We start from the raw sequence: 19727 nt of genomic DNA, 5'->3' as shown, positions 1-19727 counted from the left end.
CAGGCAGGATTGTGGGTTGTGGATACCCCTCCTAAGATGAATACATCCTCCTGGGTCTGCCCTCACACCTTGGCCATGTGCTTTTCAATTATGCAAATCAGAGGTCACACAAGGCACATGCACGTATACATTTGGAACCTGTTGCTGTCCATTTGGAACCTGTTGCTGGAGAACAAACTCTCTCCTGGCTGGGAATTGGCCCCAGGTCTGGTGGTGCTTCAGGAGGAAGGGGTGTTAGGTGGAGGGGAGGGTCTGGGTGCAGAGGCTCTGGGAGAAGTGTCTGGCAAGGGGCTCAGGATCAGGAGGGTGTGGAGGAGGTTGACCCATCTGCTCAGCAGGACCTGAGGAGCCGTGGAGTCACCTCTCCTGGCCCAGGGAAGATGAGGCAGGTCTTCCTCCTCTGGAAGGGAAATGGTTTCCTTTTCTCGTCAAAGGATTAAGCTTCATTGTGGAGTCCCTCAGTTTGATATAAGACCATGAGACCCTGCGCAGGGAATTTTCTCCCCTTCTTCCTCCCTCTTGCAGAATGGTCTGGTTGCAAGAGAGTATTTTAGCACAGAGACCCAGCATCAGCCTGTTTTCCGGTCTCCATGATCATACTATAGCCACACCGTGTTACAGAGAAAAACCACCTGTCTCTTGAGCGTCACTGAGTAGCTAGCCCCTGTCAATGATGGGGAGACACCTCACAGTCTGTCATCTGCTATGGACATCTGATTGCCCGTGTGAGTTGCCTGAGTTGGGAGAGAGAATGATTAGCCAAAGCACACATTCCATAATTCTTTTCTTTTTTTAGGTTCACTAAATTTATTTTTAAAATCATAAAACATTTCTTACAAAAGAGCATTACATTCTGCACACTGCTCTGAACAGATGCCAGGGACATGTGGACTATTGTTACTTTCCTCCCTGTCCCACCTCCCAAAATGTTTCCAGTGACCACAAAGCAAGGTGCTCACAATAATTAAATGGGGGAATTTTTTAAAAACCACTAACAATTAACAAAAGATAAAATTCACTCAACTCTGCTACTGTTTCAAAATTTCAATGTTAGTTTCTGCATCCCTTCCCCCACCCAACCCTGTTTGCAAGGAACTAAAACATTAGATTGGTGGACAGCAAAGATTTCACCACACCTCAAATATGGAACACTTATGAAGCAGAGGAATGCTGACTTTTTAAACAGAAGCAGATTTAAAAAAAAAAAAAGATGCAGGACTCCTTCAGTTCCTCACTAGTCTTAGAAAAACCTTCCAGAACACCACTTCATACTTTAAATAGAAAAAATATCTTGCATTAGAATCCTTCGACATCTGCATACTGCTTCACACCGTTCTGCAGCAAATACTGTGCATTCTGTATCTGGTCCTGTGTTCCTGTAATGGTAATGATCCGATCTCCAGATCCTTCTAAAGTTTCATCAATTTTGATCGAGGCGCCCGACTCAAGATGGATTTGCTTAATCTGCTGACCACCTTTGCCAATAATAGATCCAGCCAAATCTTTGGGAATAGTTACTTGTGTTACAATAATAGGTCCACCAAAATCACCATATGAGCATGTCCAGAGCCACCCTGTGGTTCCAGGTGTCTACTGCAGAGGCCCAAGTTCAGTCAGCACTGAGAACAACCATGCCATCAGAGCAGTCTCCAGGTCTTCCTCTTCTGTCACAGGCCATTAGGTGGTGGTGGTGGAGGAAGAGGAAGATTCCGAGCTCTGCTCCCACCCTGGCCACTTCGCCCGGGAGGAGGAGGAGGTCCTCAATGGGGGTTCATATCATCATAATCTTTTCTAGAGGGGGGCATGGGATGCCTAGCACTCCCAGTTGGCATTCTGTCGAAACCACCTCTACCCTGCATGGGAAATCCCACTGGACGTCTTCGGCGGTCATCAAACATCATTGTAAAACCACCATAATCATATGTTTCATCATAAATATTAGGATCAAAAGGCTGTGCATGTCCTTTGACGGGAGACTCAGACCGAGGATGGTCTCTGTGCACTCTGCCACCCTATCAGGCTCCCCTCCAATAAGAACAACTGTCAGTGGAAAGAGGGCAGCGTTCCTGGGAAAGCTTGATTGTTGTCTGAGTGTTCTCTCAAAGTTCTTTGATTTTAGCCCCTTTGACCCCAATAATTCTTCCTGCCAGACTCTGATGAGTCAACCGTCTCAACTCACAGTTAAGTTGCTTCCTTTACCGTGTTGGTAACTGGAGCATTCCACAGCATCGGATTTGAGCGGGAGCCGGCTGGCTGCAGTGGGTGATGGCAACTGCAGGCCCTCTTCTGAGGCAGGGATGATTTTTTCAGAATTTCTCCAATTGTTTCAATATCAGCACTGATACTCACTGTGGGCTTGGGATCACTGCCGTCTGGGACTAAACACTGGCATTGTTGTCTGTCCGGAGAGCCTTGATATGCTTGCCTCCTTTCCCAATCACAGCCTGGCATTCTCGCTCTGAAGCAGAATTTGTAATTCAACCATCTCATCAGTGTTTCTAGATCTTTTAAATGCTTGCTCCTCTTCCATATCTTCTGCAGGGCACTTACCAAATTCATCACTGGTTTCGGTGTTGGGGAAGGTTTCCTCTGGCTGTTCAGTTTCCATTTTCTTGTATTAAATGGACACACCAATTTATAGACCGCAAACAAGTGAAATACAAACTGTTGAGGTCGGTGCAGCAGAAAAACAGAGGGTAATGGCGACTCCACAATTCTTTACGCAGGTGCGAATGTTGACTCTGGAATTTCACATCATTGAAATAATAAAATGACACATCCGCTGGTTCTGGAATACACAAAACAAAACAGAGAGGCCCCCTTCCTTTCTTTACATCCCTTCAGGGACTCCTCCACCTTGCTGAAGATCTGCAGGTGGAAATGTTTTCCAGTCATGGTGGAACTCTCAGCCCTCCTCTGAGGCCTCTGTGGTTAGTCCCCCTGAACAGCCTGCCCTTCAGCACAGAGCAGCCTGGCAGGGTCCTGGATCCCTGGGGTCAGTCGGGATGGAGGTTTGCTGCCAACACCGAGAGGCACTCTTGGACCCGCACTGACCCTGGCCTCTTCTCTAGGCTACCGGATCCTCCCCTCTGTTGTGGAGACTCTATCAGCTGACTCACGGGACCAGCACCACCCATCTAACAGGGAAATCTTCCAAATGACAGTTTGGAATGGCTGTCACGTTCACCCAGGGACGGATGAGGGCGGCTTGCCATCAGACCCCAAGAAGGGTTCTCCTTCGCAGGTCGGGACCCATTTCCAGCAGTGCAGGACGGCTGACTGGGGACAGGCTGCTTTCCATCTCTCTCCTGTTGGGGATCAAGTGGTAAAAGCCCAGGAACCTTCAAGGGAAAGTTCCAACTGGGGTCAACAACTTCGTAACGAAAAGCAGTGGGTTCCCACCTTAGTGAGTGCAAAGCCAAAAAGCCCAGCCAGGAAACCGTAGAGACTGGGTCATCTGCTGGAGAGGACATTGGGGTTCTTTCCAAAGCAAAGCTCCCCCTAGGGAAAGCAAGCAGGGGAGTTCGTATTCCTATAGGCAAGTACACTAAGGGTGCCAACGTGCCTGAGCACACTGAGTTCAAGGTGTACCCTTCTGGGCACACTCAGTGTAAGGTCGTAAAGATGGTGGCCCCAAATGCTTCTGGGCATGCTCAGTTCAATAGTACAATGAGCCAAGTTACTCTAGGTCACCTCAAAGAATGAGCCAGAGTGTCTTGGTGACCCTGGTCAGTTCTATGCAAGTTTTTCCAAACAGCACTAGAAATAAAAAGAAAGGACAACTTTGAAGGTGCATTAGTACAAAGTTTGCTCCTGAAGTTTCCTGCTTTACTTAGTGGCTAACATGCCAGTAGCTACTGCAGTAGTCTAAGCCAGAAATTATTATAGCCAGATTGGAACAATGATCTTGGGGAGAAAACAGATAAAGGAGAGGCAGTTAAGGGGCAAAACCAGACAAAGGTTAGAGAGCTGTACATCTGGTGGCAAGGACAAAGGGAAAACCCAGGAAGGCACCCAGGTCTCCAGGTTAGATGGCCAGGGACGTGTGGCAGTGCCGTCCCTGAGCTGGCATGTGGTGGTGGAGGAATGCATGCCATCACAGTCAGTCCACACACTGCCCAAGGCTTGCACAGGTGCCAGTGCAATGCAGCAACTTGGGAGACCGAGGCAGAGGATCGCAAGTTCAAGGCCAGCCTAGACAACTGCCTCAGCAACTTAGCAAGAGCCTGTCACAAAATTTTTAAAGAGCAGGGAGGGGAATGGGGATGTACTTAAGTATAGCTCCCCCCAATGCTGTTAAGAAAAAAAAAAAAAACCCAGGTTGCAAAGGGCCAGGCGCAGTGAGGCCTCCGGCTTGTGCCTTATTTGGAGTAAACACATTAGCTCACAGTAATTGGGCTCCATGAAGCCAAGACGGTACCTTTTGGATATTCCACACACTACTGCCCTTAGCGAGCAGCCCGGGGGCACAGGGAACTGAAGAGGTGGACCAGGAGCAGGCGCACAGCCCTGGTGGCTGCCCCCTGCCTTGACCTAGTCTTAGCCATGTCTTTAATAAGATCTTTTTCTGGTGCTGGGGATGAACCCAGGCTCCCACATGCTCCTGTCTTCTGAGCAGCTGGGATCATAGGTGTGCACCACCATGCCCCGTATATAATACAATCGTTTAAAAGCAGTTTCACAAATACAAAATATCTGCTTCACTCAATGACAGGATAGACACTTGATGTTCAAATTTACTGAGAAAATGATTCGCGTGCCAACTAGGAACTTCTAAACACAGAACTCAACAAAACAGGAACACAGAAGCTTAGTGACATGCATTAGTAGAAGTAAAACCAATTTAAGTCATTTAGTGTTTTTACAGACAAGCCTGGCTGGTTTCATGGCTTTCTTTCTTCTGGGTCTTCTTCCTCTCCAAGTGCGAACTTCAACCTTCAAACTCGGGTGAAGCGGTGCCTGGGGAGCTTCTGTTATTTAGGACCCGCAGCTGCCAAAGGGCTGTTTGGGGTCATGACCAAGACACAGGGGCTGAGAGCCTTCTGGAGAGAACACACTCCTGGGTGAAATGACGGGCAGCTGCTGTTTGCAGCTGGGTGGAGCAGAGGAGGGAAGAGCGCGCTGTGTTCAGCATCACAGAAACAAACCAAGGTGCTGAGTCAAGACCACGTCCAGCTCTGCACCAGCAGCTGGAATTTTCTTTACATGAAAATCGGATGGGTCACTCCTCAGCTCACAGAGCTCCAGCAGCCTCCCTCAGTCCCTGGAATGACACCCGGACCTCAGGAGGGCCTCGGGAGCCCTTCCGCCCGGCCAGCATTATCCCTCTTCATTTCCTTCAGGTTTGGCTCACAAGGCCCCCGAGGAGGCCTGGCCACCTTGCCTAAGGGTCTCCATCACCTCTTCTCCACATCTGCTTTTCTTCACAGGCTCGTCACATCCTGACCTCACAGTACGGATCAGCACCACCTGCTTGCTCACCCGTCCTGGGGAGTCAGAATCTGTGCCTGCTGAGTGCACAATGGACCCATGTACCTTCTTTTTAGATGCGCTCAGATGCCTCCTGGTGCAGACATGCAGGCAGCAGGACGCTCTGGGCACGATGTACATGGGAAGAACACAGAACCTGCCTCCCAGGCTCATTATTCCGAAGACATTTACCATGCGCTGACTAGGTATCCAGTACTGTTTGAGGGTGCGAGAGTGGACAGGATGAGGCTCCTGCTACGTGCCGGGGAGCAGGATGTACAATTAATCAACAAGCTAATCTTTTGAGGGGACTGGGGATTGATCTCAGGAGTCCTCTACCTCTGAGTGACCTCCCCAGCCTTAGGTCACTGAGGCTGGCCTCCAACTTACAATCCTCCTGCCTCAGTCTCCCAAGTAGCTGGGATTACAGGTGTGTGCCACTGTGCCCAGTTACACGCTAATATTTTTACTTCAGTTCCTTTATACATGTTTATTTACTACTGAAAATTGAAATAATCAATTTCCCTTAGTCGAATTTCAAAAATTTTAAAACCAGAAAATCTAATTATCTACTATTATGCTGTAGTCAAAGTACCCTATGCTTTCTTTATACTCCTGGCTCTTCACGTTGGCTCCATAACTCCTATCTTCTAAAACACGGAAATAGTTGAGACCTAGTGATTCTTCTTTGGGTCAAAGTGGAACTCGGTGTGCTGAAGTCGTTTGAATACATTCAAACTACAAATTCCATGTAAGTGACTGGCATCATGGCAGGAAGGGCAAGGGGCAAGAAGAAGACATCACGGCGTCCTGGCGTAGGTCCTCAGAAGTGGTGCAGACCGGCCATCTCGGCAGAGCAGCTTCCTCAACCTGCTACACAGAACCACCGGTTGCACAGAGGAACGGAGTAAGAAAAAGGCCGTGCTCAGACTGCGCTGTGCCACGCAGTCCTAGCGTTCTCGGGGACCATGGGATGCCTGCGCAGCTGCCGGCACACTTGAGGGGTGCTCCTCGACGCCTCGGGCCTCCTCAGGACCGGCACTGCTTTGCTGATCTCCTTCAGGCTGAGAAGAGCCTGTTCAGAGGCGCCTCCGTCTCCCTGCCTTTCTTTCTGCGTGACCACAATGCCTGGTCCAGCTCCTCTCAGGGAAAGCCGTCTCCCATCACCTGTGAGATCCTTTCTCTTCCATCCTGTTGCTGCAGTGGACCTTCAGGTAGGGAGGGAATTTGGTGCCAGGTGGACACTCAAGTCATTAAGGTCCTCTGTTAGCACTGCTGAGTGGCAGGCTGAGGGGCTCCAAGTCCTTCCGGGAGTTTCTTCCGCTGACACCTGAGACCCTTTGGGTCCCTGGAGGTGCTGCGAGCTGTTTCTGAATGTGATTCTGCTCGGGGGAACCGAGGTCATGGGAGGGAGGTAAGAGGCCTCTGAGAGGTGGTGCTGGAATGAGGCCTGAAAGACAGGAAGACGGCCACCGCAGGAGGTTGGGACGTCCTCTCGTCCTCTCGGGCAGGGAAGCGTGAGCATGAAGACCCTGAAGAGGGAACGCGCCGGGGTCCCGGGGGCAGAAACAAAGCCCCGGTGGCTGGAACACAGGAAGAGGTGAGGGCAGAGGGTGGCAGGGCCAGATTGTGTAAGATTTGCAAGGTTTTTTCTGTTTGTTTTTTTGTGTTTTGTTTTTTGGTTCTGGGATTGACCCCAGGGGCTCTTTACCACTGAGCCACATTTCCAGTCCTTTTTATATTTTATTTAGAGACAGGTCTCACTAAGTTGCTAAGGCTGGCTTTGAACTCGAGATCCTCCTGGCTCAGCCTCCTGAGCCACAGGGATTACAGGCATGCCCACCGCCACTGAAAGATGTGCTTTTTAATTTACTTTAGACACAGGTCTAAACCACTGGATGTGCTCAAAGGAGAAATGCCACAGCACTGATATTTCAGGAGTGCTTCATGTGGTTATCTGCAGCTGTGTGACACACCACACTCACCACACCAAGAAGTAAGACAACACTTCTGCTGGTCACAGTTCTGGAGGCCAAAAGGACTCAGCCAGGGTGGCTCACATTTGCCTTCAAGCAGGGACTGAGGTTGGACTCACTTCCCAGGTTTCCTTGCTCCTACAGCTGTCTTGAATGTGGCAGCCAGCTGGGATTCTCACTGTGCTGTCCAGTGGCCTGGGCATCCAGACAGAATGACAAATGGGTCTAAGAGCAACCCTTCCCCCAGGGGAAGTCAAGTGAAAACCAAATGGTCTCTTCTGAACTATCCTTGGACATCACAGGAAACACTGCATTCCACTGCAGAAGCATGTGACTCAGCCAATATTCAAGGACATTCCATCTCTGGATGACACACCTGTCCAAGAATTTGAGGATTTAAATCACCACATCCTGCCAGGCAAGGTGGTGCATGCCTGTAATCCCAGCAGTTTGGAAGACTGAAGCAGGAGGATTACAAGATTGAGACCAGCCTCAGCAACTTGGCAAAGTCCTAAGCAACTTAGTGAGACCCTGTCTCTAAAATAAAATTAAAAGACTGGGGATGTGACTCGGTGGTAAAGCACCCCTGGGTTTAATCCCTGGTACAAAAAAAAAAAAGAAGAAGAAAAGGAAATGAGCGAGGGACAGTGGAAGGAGGCGGCCAGCTGCAGTATCTGGGAAAGAAACAGTGGATTAGAAGGAGACGTGCAGAATCCTAGGAGATATTTGGAAGGGAGCGAGAGCAGGACTTGACTTGAATGTGGGGAATGGGGAGAGGGACGACTGACGCCCTTGGCTTGAGCAACAGGGAGAAGGCGTGTCACTCACTGTGATGGAGGAGACTGACGAACAGATGACTGGGAGGGAGAGGATAAAAACCAAGAATGTCACACAGGACATTTGAATTTTGAGATGCACAGTAGATACACAACATGAAATGTGGAGGAATCAAGATTTAAGCTGAATGTTTGAGATCCGGTATAGTCTAAAGATAAGGATATGGCACTTGTCAGCATAAAATTAACATTTAAAGTCATAGGATAGAAGAAATTACCCAGAGAGGTGAGGTGGACAGGAAAGAGGAGTACCCTGGAGATGCTGTCTTCCTTTTGGGAAGAAATCATAGCCCAGGATGGAAGGAAATGCCCCAAAGTGCTTTCCACCAGAGGAGAGTCAGGAGTCAGGCATGCAAGGACAAGGAAGTGACGCCATGGGATGAGGAGAAGGGGGCCTGGAGAGCCAGGGAAGCAGAGGGGCTGAAGCCCCACCACTGACATCCAGGTGACTGGGAAAGCAGGAGCACCCCCAAGATGGCACCTCACCACATGAGGAGAGCTCTGCGTGGTCACAGTCAAGTCACAGAATAAGAGATTCAAGCAACTGGAAAATATAATTGCAAAATTGGACAAAAATAATAGTCTGAACCTGGGTTGTTCTTTGGTGGCCCCGAGGGTAAAGAGGACACAGCAGAGGACACAGGAGAGACCTGTTGAGACAGGCACACCACAGACTGGCAAAAACAAACAGAATGGCCCAGAGCCAACCCGAACAAACTGCTGAAACTGCAAGGGAGAAAGCACTCCACAGCCTTCAAAAGGAGAGCAGGTTACCTGCAGCCAGCACAGCCACACACCTTCCAACAGGTGAGTAGGAGGGCCCCAGCCAGCACATCTACACACCTTCCAGCAGGAGGGCAGGAAGACCTCAGCCAGCGCATCCACAGCCTTCCAGCAGGAGGGCAGGAGGACCTCAGCCAGCGCATCCACAGCCTTCCAGCAGGAGGGCAGGAGAACCTCAGCCAGCACACACCTTCCAGCAGGAGGGCAGGAGGACCTCAGCCAGCGCATCCACAGCCTTCCAGCAGGAAGGGCAGGAGGACCTGCAGACAGCACAGGCTTTTCCATGACCACAGCCAGCTCCAGCAGGAGGGCAGGGTACTAGAGTCAGCTTGGCAGAAGGACTGACAGAAAGAAGTGAATCAAGAACGTTCTACTAAGCTGTCATCCCTGAACATGAAGCAGGACGCAGGAACAGAAACACAGCAATGGCGAGCTGACGTGGAAACTGCAGACTCAACAGAATCTCAGTATTTTAAGATCTTTGTCATGGCTTAGATGAATCTTGAGACTGGATATGCTTGTACTCAAGCACTTATCTAAAGAGATTCTCTCACTGCACATGATTTCTTTAGCTTCTGCTATACAGAAAGTTATTGCTAATCCATTCAGTTGTCTCTCTGCCTATTAATTTAACCACCTATTTGCACATAAAGTGGCATGAAATGAGCATTGCCTAATTTTAAAAAATGTTATCTTTAGGAGCCCGGCACAGTGGTGCATGCCTGTAATCCCAGCGGCCTGGGAGGCTGAGGCAGGAGGAACGCGAGTCCAAAGCCAGCCTCAGCAACTTAGCAAGGTGCTAAGCAACGCAGTGAGACCCTGACTCTAAATAAAATACAAAAAAGGCCTGGGGATGTGGCTCAGTGGTCAAGTGCCCCTGAATCAATTCCTGGTACCAACACCACCAACAAAAAGTTATCTTTGGTGGTAGGACCTTTCATGATTGACTACTTTATTCTTTCTATGAGCTCCATAAGCCAGGTGCCAGTGTGCACGTGTGATCCCAGCAGGAGGCTGAGGCAGGAGGATCACAAGTCCAAGACCTGACTCAGCAACTTAGTAAGACCCTGTCTCAAAATAAAAAGTATAAAAAGGGATGCAGATGAATCCCCAGCACTGCAGGGAGGCTGGCAGGGAGAGAAGGAGCTCCAAGGCTACAGAAACCATATTTATTCAGCACCTACTACATACTAGACCCACATATAACTTATCAAAATGGGAATCATGACCTTCGCTTTCCAGAAGAGGAGACTGAGGTTCCTAAGTATCTGTTAACACTGGGATAGCACAGGGCGGGGTGGGAACCACGCCTGTGCCAAGGCCAGGGCCCTCCGCCAGCCTGCCCGCTGGGGTCTGCTCAAGCTCACCTGGCCCTCACGTGTGTCCACACCACTTCTGCAGCACATATCTTCCTGGCCAGGAATTTACCCTGAGAAAGCAAATGCAATCTCTGTCTCCTGACCAAGCTGTTGTCCAGTGTCTCTATGACTTGGGACACAGCTGTTGATTCCACCCTGACCAGGGTCCTGCTCACAGTGCCTCCTGTTCCATGTGGAAGGCAATGGCGCCCAGCACACGCAGTCCTCTGGGATGCTCTCCTGGAAGGTGGCTAAAGGGCAAAGGACAGGTGACTCACAGTCCTCTCTGCCGCCTTGCCTTCGTGGATGACAACACTGTGTACTTTAGTGTGTGTGCTAAGGGTGGATCCCAAAGCCCAAGAAGTCTCTTCCCCAGGGAACATTCTCAGGTGCCCATTGGTGTCCACGTGACTGGTCCCGGAACCCACATCTCTGGGTGTTCAGGTCCCTTGGTCAGTTGGTGCAGCATCTGGATGTAACCCAAGCATATCCTCCTATATGCTTAAAGTTATTTCTAGATAACTTGCAATACTTAGTACAAATTATACTATATTGTTTAGGGAATAATTACAAGAAAAAAGAATGTGTACACGTTCAGTACTGAATGTTTTTCCCAGATATTTCCAATCCATGGTTGGTTGAATCTGCGGATGTAGAACTTGAGGATGCAAAGGGAATATGTTCACACTAGTCAAAAGATAAGCTCCAGGGGCTGGGGAGATAGCTCAGCTGGTAGAGTGCTTGACTCGTAAGCACAAGGCCCTGAGTTCGATCCCCAGTACCGGAAAAAAAAAAAAAAAAAAAAAAAAGATAAGTTCCAAATGACTCACAAAAAGCAGACATGACGAAGGTGTGGCCCAAGCCTCCTGGATCAGGATATTCCTATCGCTAGGTGAAGAACGAGACCACAATCATGGTCACAGGGCAATGCCCCCTCTGCTCCCTGCAAACTCCACTTCCTGTAAAATCCTGAGTCACGTGTCCTTGGCTGCCCCACTGATCTTCCTTCCACCCATGCAGCACATCCTTAATCCTGTCTCCTGGTATTACTGGGGCTCAGAGTAGCAACAACTGCCAGGGACAGGGCCCACCATAGCTGCCGTAGGACCCACCCAGAGATGACCCTGCTGCCCTTGTCCCACACAAACTGGTTCTTCAAGGCAGCCAGGGTGAGGTGTGTACAACGTGAACCAGACCATATAATCTCCTGGCTCCAAAGCCACCACACCCCTGAGTGGTTCACCATGACCTGTGAATCCTGTAGGGTTTGAACTACTCTCCCTCTAATGTCACCTTAAAACAGACTTGGGCTGGAGTTGGGTGAGAACAGCTTGAACCAGCCACAGAGCTCTTCCGATGGCCCTAGTCTCTTACTCTGATCCACACCTTGCGACTCTTTCCTCTTGATCAAGAGGAGACAAACCCCAACAGGCCTCTGCACCAACCTCCAGATCTCCCAAGACTGACCCATCAACAGATGGGCCAACAACCATGGGTCGTGTGGGACACCTCCATGTGGCCATCAAGTGGACATCCTCCACTAATGTCACACTGAGTCTCCACCATCCAGGTAAGTGTCTGCAGCCCTGGGACAAGTCTAGGAGTTACAATTGCTCCAAATGCAAATACCCCAACCAAACTTTGGGTTATAAGTCTTCAGAGGTGGAGAGTCCAGAGGTGCCACCAAGAAAACCGCTATGGCAAAAACATGAGAAAGAACTATGGGATTTTGCTGCCACTGGGGAAGCAAGAGGTGGAGGTGCAAGGGAGCAGTTGCCGTGGTTCAGGTAGGAGGCATCCCCAGCTCGTGTGTGAGACAGAGGTGAGCCTGGACCTAATCAGTGTGTTAATCCACAGAAGGATCACCAGGATGGCCCCTGCAGGCAGGTGGGGCATGGCTGCAGGAAGTGGGTCCCTGGGGGGTGCCCTTGGGATTTATGTTTTGTCCCTGGTGAGTGCAGCTTTCTCTGCTTCCTGGTGCCCTGTCCTGAGCTGCTGTCCTCCATCAAACCCTTCTACCATGATGTTCTGCCTCACCTTAGGCCCAGAGCTATGGAGTCAGCTGACTATGGACTGAACCTCTGAAACCATGGGCCAAAGTAAACATTTCCTCCTTTAAGTTGTTCTTGTTTGGCAACTGGTCATAGAGATGCAAAAGCTAACTAAAACAGTAGCTAAGTATCGCGTTCCCTCTGGCCGCAGAGAGAGACACGACAAACGTCTGAAGCTTTGGAAGTTTATTGTGCACAGTCTTCCTTTCTTTCCCTCTTTTCTAATCCCTTTCTCTCTTTTCTTTCTCTCGCTCTCTTTCTCTCTGCTTAACTCTCGCCTGCTCCGGTCGCTCCGCTCCTCCCGCTCGGCTCACACCTGCTTCGGCCGCTCCGCTTCTCCCGCTCGGCTCACGCCTACTTCGGCCGCTCCGCTTCTCCCGCTCGGCTCACGTCCTCGCTCGCACTCTTCTTCCTCGCTTCTACTCCTACTCTCAGTTTCTTCTTCTCTCAGCTTCTTCTTACTCCCAGCTTCCGCGCCTTACTCCCCCACCCACCAAGTTTATATACACTTCAACCAATCAGGGGAGAGTACACGAGATAAACGCGCGGACAGCTGCAGGCATAGAATAGGTACACGAGGGGGGCATGCTCTAATCACATCGTTAACTGGCCAATCATTGGAATTCGCTGGTTGTTTACTGTATAGCTGGCCGCTTTTGGCTCAGTGCCAGGCGCCATCATGACCGTGCCCAAGGCTGGGGGTCCCGGGAACCCCGACATATCCCCCTTCTTTATTATTAAACTAAGGCTCGGGACCGTGTCTGTCTTAGGCTGAGTGGTCAGCATATGTCCTTACCCGTCATCAGAGCCTGCAGAGCATGCTGCAGCTCCTGTCTTAGGTTGGTACACAGCCACCTCCTTCATTACCCATCTTTGACTACCGGTCCAGCATCAAGAGCCATACTAATGGGGGGCTGTTGGCCTTTAGGGCAGTCATGGCCTGATGAAAGATAATCTGATCTCTCTATTGGCTAGCTCGTAGATGCATGCCAGAATGAATGAAGAGAAGGAGGCCAAGGCAGAGGAGTACCACCATAGCTCCTAAGCCTGCCCACTGTTTGACAGATCTATAGACAGAAGAAAAACCATATAGCCATATTAAATACAGAAACAATATACATCCCAGTAGAGTTACAATATGGGCAACACAAACAGCTCTCAGGGAATAAACACATCCCAGTCCCAAAAGTTCTTGCAAGGTATCCACTTGTTCTTATAGTAAGTCCACTCTCTGATAGAGTCTCTATGGTCTGTAAGGCTGCAGCTGTATTTTCGGCCAAATGATCGTTGTTATGGTTGTGTCAATGCTGCTACTGCAAGGACTGTGATGGCAATGATCACGGCTGTTGCAATGTCAAAGCCTCTCCTGTTTCTTGATAATAGCACTGGCAATTCTATATCTGCAACAGAAACTAGGACTGGTAGGAAGATAGAAATGTGCATCAAATTGCACGGGTGGCAAAAGAACCATTCCAGCATTGTGAGAGATAGCACACGGTTAGTGAACAGTTAAGAGGTGTTATTAGAAATGTTAGTTGGTAGAAACATAAAAGGGAGGAAATACACAAGCTGACGTGGGAGGAGAAGCAATATTACAGCTAGGGTCAGCAGAACGAGTTGCTCTACTCTGGGTCTGATTTGTAGTATGATTCCAACGGCAAAGTGCAGAAATTCCTCCTGTTAAAGCAAAGAAAGGCTAGAGATATCCTTGTCACCAAAAGCAGCACGACCTGAAAAATCATCAGTAGAATTGACAGGCTTGTAGAGGAATTGGTGAAAAACAAGAAAAGGAAGGATAAAAAATGTGTTAGTTAGAAGTAAAAAATATGGCCAGGCTAACAATGGCCCATAGGTTCCGGGTTTGCCTTTCCATCTGAGTTTTTGTTATTGGAGGAAGGCTCAGGCTCGCCATTGCGAGGAGGAGCAGCATCACTTGCATGCTGTAAAACTCTGATTAGCCTTTCTGGAATCCAGACTGGAGTCTGTTGATCCTGTGGGAAAATACAAACAGACCCTCGGACCCAACGAAGGACTGGATCCGGTCCTTTCCAACAACCTGTCAGGATATCTTTCCATTTTGCCCATACTTGAGGAGTATCATGGGGATTACAATGTCGATCAGCTGCAGAGTGGCCGTCCCTATCCAGAGTTAAGAAATTTAGAATGAAAAGAACTAAATTAAGTTTATCTTTAGGAGACTTGTAGGAGGCTCCTATTCCCCCTTTTTGTTTATTTAGACAATTTTTTAAAGTAAGATGTGCTCTTTCCACAATGCCCTGTCCCTGAGGATTATAGGGGATGCCAGTGACTAATTGGATGTTAAATGTTTGTAAAAACAACCGGAAGCTTTTGGAAGTATAAACAGGACCATTATCTGTTTTAATAACTTTAGGTATGCCCCAGCCAGCAAACGCTTGTAGGCAGTGTTGAATGACATCTTTTACCTTTTCTCCAGAATGAGCGGAAGCCATAATGACCCCTGAAGCAGTGTCTACTGACACATGTACATACTTAACAGTACCAAATTCAGAAATATGGGTTACATCCATCTGCCAAATATGACCAGGCAGCAGTCCCCTGGGGTTAACTCCAAAGGATTGTACTGGGATTAAAGGAGCACAATGTTGACAATTTTTTACTATTTGTCGAGCCATACATTTAGATATAGGAAATTTTCTGCTCAAAGTAGTGGAATTTACATGGAATTTTTCATGAAAGAGTTTTGCTTGTTCCTCTATGGAAAAAACAAAAATTGATTTGGTGGCCATATCTACCAAGTCATTAGCATTGGCCAAAGGTCCTGGTAAATTAGAATGAGCTCTAATATGTCCTACATAGAATAGATGTTTACGCTGTAGGATAAGGTTTTGTAGCGTGGTAAAATAAGAAGCTACCGTGGACATGGAAGAAATATGGGGTACCGTTTCAAGAACCTGTAAAGCGTTAACGATATATAAGCTATCAGATAGAAGATTGAATGGCTGATTATCTGCTAATTTAAAGGCTAATATTACAGCTGCAAGTTCAGTAACCTGTGCGGAGTTGGGTGGAACTATTATGGTGTGAAGTTGTTTACTGATAAGTACTGCACCTACTCCATTTTTGGAGCCATCAGTAAAAATGGTTACACAGTCTTTAAGAGGCTGGACACTAGTCACTTTTGGAAAAACTATGGGAGTATTTTTACAGAATTGAATCCAGGGATGTTGGGGATAATGGTTATCGAACTGAGCTGAAGTGGAACAATATAATACTGACCAATCATCATCATTATTAATTAGCCATTTAATTTGCTGAGTGGAATAAGGAGTTATAATAATAGACGGATGGATTCCAAAAACAGTAATGCAAGATTCTATTCCCTTGAATATTACCTGAACAATAGCTTGGGGATATGATTGTAATGTTTTAGCCGGAGAGCTAGGGAGATTTATACTTTGCAGAGGTCCTCCTTGCCAAACTATGCCAAAAGGGGTATATTTCTCTGAGATTATGATTAAACTTAATGGTTGAGTAGGATCACAATGATCAACGTAACACTGCTGAAGTCTATTCTCTACTAGCTGTAAGGATATCCGTGCTTCAGGAGTAAGTTTCCTAGGGGAATTCAAGTCAGGATTACCTTTTAATATATCGAATAAAGGTTTTAATTCCCCTGTGGATAATTTTAAATAGGATCTGATCCAGTTAATGTCACCTAAGAGTTTCTGAAAATCGTTCAAGGTATTCAGTTGATCTGTCCTGATGGTCAACCTTGATGGTCTGACTGTAGTAGCAGTGAGCCTTGTACCCAGATATTCTTGGATCTCCTCTAATTATAATTTTTCAGGGGCTATCGTTAGTCCTCTTTTTTCTAATGCTTGAGTTATAAATTGTAATGCTTCTAACAAAACTTCTTTTCCTGGATGGCAAATAAGTATGTCATCCATATAATGATAAATCAACAATCTCTTAAACTTTTGTCTAGTAGTTGTTAACACTTTATCTACGTATATTTGACATATAGTAGGACTGTTAGCCATACCTTGAGGCAACATGGTCCATTCGAATCTCTGGTCAGGCTGAGTGTGATTAAGAGAGGGCAAAGTAAAGGCAAATCTCCAACAATCATTTTTGTGTAAGGGTATAGAGAAAAAGCAATCTTTTAAATCCAGAATAATAGTAGGCCAATTTTTTGGTAGTGCAGTGACAAGAGGGAGTCCACATTGGACGGGTCCCATAGGGTACATTTGTTCGTTTATGGCTCTTAAATCATGTAATAACCTCCATTTTCCTGATTTTTTCTTTGTTAAGAATATTGGAGTATTCCAAGGAGAAGTAGAATGTTGTAAATGACCTGCTTGTACCTGCTCTTGTACTAACTTATGAGCTGCCTCTAGCTTCTCTTTTGTTAGGGGCCACTGTGGAATCCAGCGAGGCTTATCATCTTTCCATATTATAGGGATTGATGGTTTATCAGTGGCCCCTAGGAAAAACCCAATCCATGAGAATCATTTTTTGGTGGAAGTAAAGGCAGTGGTTGGGTAGATCCTTGACTATGTCTTCCTAATCCTTTTTTATCATCATAATTCATATTTTGTAACATATTTCTTACAGGAGTCCCTTGGTAAGTCTGATCAGTGGTGAGTTTCATATCCATTTGCTGCAGGGCGTCTCGTCCCCATAGACTAATAGGAACATTACAGACATATGGCTGAAATATTCCTGTGTGTCCCTCTGTATCTTTCCACGATAATGAGGAAGCACTTTGATTGGGGCTTTCTGCTACTCCTAAGCCTCTCAAGCTCTGAGCTGCTGTGATCAATGGCCAGTGCTTTGGCCAGACCATTGCGCTAATAATACTTTTGTCTGCTCCCGTATCTAATAAACCTGTAAATTCCATATTTCCCACTTTTAATTTTAGGAGGGGCCTCTGTCCCATATCCATAGTAAGGTTTATTAAAGTGGTTCCTGTTGATCCAAAACCTCCTTGTCTTTTATTTGTATTTTTACTGGGCCACAAAGAATGTCGACTGGGTAATATAAGCATTTGTGCAATGCGATCCCCTGGAGAGATGACCGTAATTCCTTTTGGTGAAGAGACCAAGGCTTTTATTTGTCCAGTGAAATCAGGATCAATAACCCCTGGGTGTACTATAAGTCCTTTTAGTGTTGAGGAACCTCTACCTAGTAATAGTCCTACACTGTTCTGTGGGATTTTTTCATGCCAATCAGTATCAATCACCTGCACCCCCATATCTGGGGTTAGTATGAGTCTGGAGGTGGCACAGATGTCCAATCCGGCACTTCCTGAGGTGGCTCTGCGCTCCCCTTCTCTGTGGGAGGATACCACCGTCGGGGAACTTGTTGAATTACCCCGTATATTTGTTGTGGGCCCCGGGGAGGGCCCTGTCTCCCGTTTTTTTGAAGTTTAGGATTCAACCCTAGGAAATTATCCTCCCTATCTCTAATAGACTGACAGGCACTATTCCAATGACTTCCTCTTCTGCATCTTGGACATAGCCCAGGTCCGGTTCCCAAGTTATTCTTTGTATAGATGTTCCCACCTTGGGCAAAGGGTGGCCTTTTGTTTGGACAAGTGGCTTTTAGATGTCCCTTCTGTCCGCACACAAAACATGATCCTAAAGACTCTTTATTAGTTCTTGAAGGGAACCTCCCCTGGGCTTGTGCAAGTGCGGCAGACAACAAGGTGGTTTGTCTGTCTATGGCTGCTACAAAGGCACTGCTCTGCGCCGAAGTATCATTTACATCTCTACACACTTTTAAGTAGGTGGACAAGTCTTTGTTTCTCCATGGTCTTATGGCCTCCCTACACCATTTGTTGGCTTGTTCGTAAGCCAATTGTTTTACTAGGGGCATGGCTTGCTCTGCATCTCCGAAGATGCGTGATGCTGTCTGAATTAGCCTATCGACGAAGTCCGTGTAGGGCTCACTACTCCCTTGAGTTACCTTTGACAACTGGCCCTGCAAATCTCCTGCTCCTTGTAATGTTTTCCAGGCCTTGGTTGCAGCCACGGCAATTTGCGCATAGACTGCTGGATGATAATTAAGCTGTGCCTGAAGGGTTTCATAAGGTCCTACGCCCATAAGCATGTCCCTATCGACTTGGGGATTCCCCACTGCCGCATTTCGGCGGGCGGTATCCGTAGATATTTCTTGCCATGATGTTTTCCACATAAGGTACTGTCCCCCAGACAGAGCGGCCCTAGCAAGATTAGTCCAGTCCTGGGGCACTAAGTTTAATGATGTCAAGGTATCTACTAAGGCTATAGTAAAAGCTGACTGAGGACCATATGTGCTAACTGCTTCTTTTAACTGTTTCACTATTTTGAAGTCTAAGGGTTGGTGGAATCTTTGATTTTGAGCATCCTCAAAAACAGGATACGCTACAGATCCAAGATGACTCCATTCTGAGCGTAATCCGAAACCGGACGCTTCATGAGGGGGTTCCCTATTTATGGGAGGTGCACTAGGCAACACGGGCACTAGAGGGGGCTTTTCATCTAGTCTTAATTTTTGTACTCTTTTTTCCAGTTCCTCTCCTGATAATTCCCCTTCTGATAGTTCCTCATCTGAATTAGTTCCTTTTTCTGAATTTTGAGAAAGATATGAGCGTTCCTCTTTTATTTCTTCCAAAACCTGTCTTCCCTCAGCTAAAGGCTCGGTGAGTGAAGGTTTTTTGTTTTTATCTTGCAGACAGGATTTAATAAGAGACCAAATAGCCATAGTGCCTACTGGCAAAGGGTTTTGCCTATCCGCTATACGAAGGTCCTCCCCCAGCTGTTCCCACTGTAGGGTATTCAAAAGGCCCTCATCCAAAAACCAAGGGGAAACCCTTTCCACAGTATCGAGAAATACTTTAGCTGTTTTTTCCTTTAATGGCGTCCCATGGTTTTTTAATAGCTCCCTGAGGGGTTGCTGCATTCTGAATTTAGACGTTTCAGACCCCATTGTTACTAATTTGAATAGCTTCAGTTATGGCAGTTACAATAACAAACAGTGGCCAAGCTGCCAGGAGCAACGAGATTACTGAAAGGAAAACTATCTATCAAGTGTGCATTAAAATTTTTATAGCGGCTTTTCACATGCTACCTATACCCTAATAGGACCACTTCAAGCATGTTTCTACTTTCACTTTTAATTGGACCGCGTTCCACGCATCAGGACCGCTGCTGGCGTATCCCGATACTGGACCACCTTCCGTGTGTCCTTGTTTTTATTTTAACCGGACCGCATCCCGCGTGTCCCCAGGAC

General features: G+C 47.5%; 1 pseudogene; it reads right to left on the bottom strand.

Annotated features, from left to right (window-relative positions):
* Positions 1–1296: 1296 nt before the first annotated feature.
* LOC124970723 (heterogeneous nuclear ribonucleoprotein K-like) lies at positions 1297–2656 on the bottom strand (annotated as a pseudogene).
* Positions 2657–19727: the final 17071 nt, after the last annotated feature.

Source organism: Sciurus carolinensis, chromosome 18 (assembly GCF_902686445.1).
Source record: "Sciurus carolinensis chromosome 18, mSciCar1.2, whole genome shotgun sequence".
Classification (NCBI taxonomy): domain Eukaryota; kingdom Metazoa; phylum Chordata; class Mammalia; order Rodentia; family Sciuridae; genus Sciurus; species Sciurus carolinensis.
Note: the sequence above shows the minus strand (reverse complement) of the source record. Positions and strands in the feature narration are given on the sequence as shown.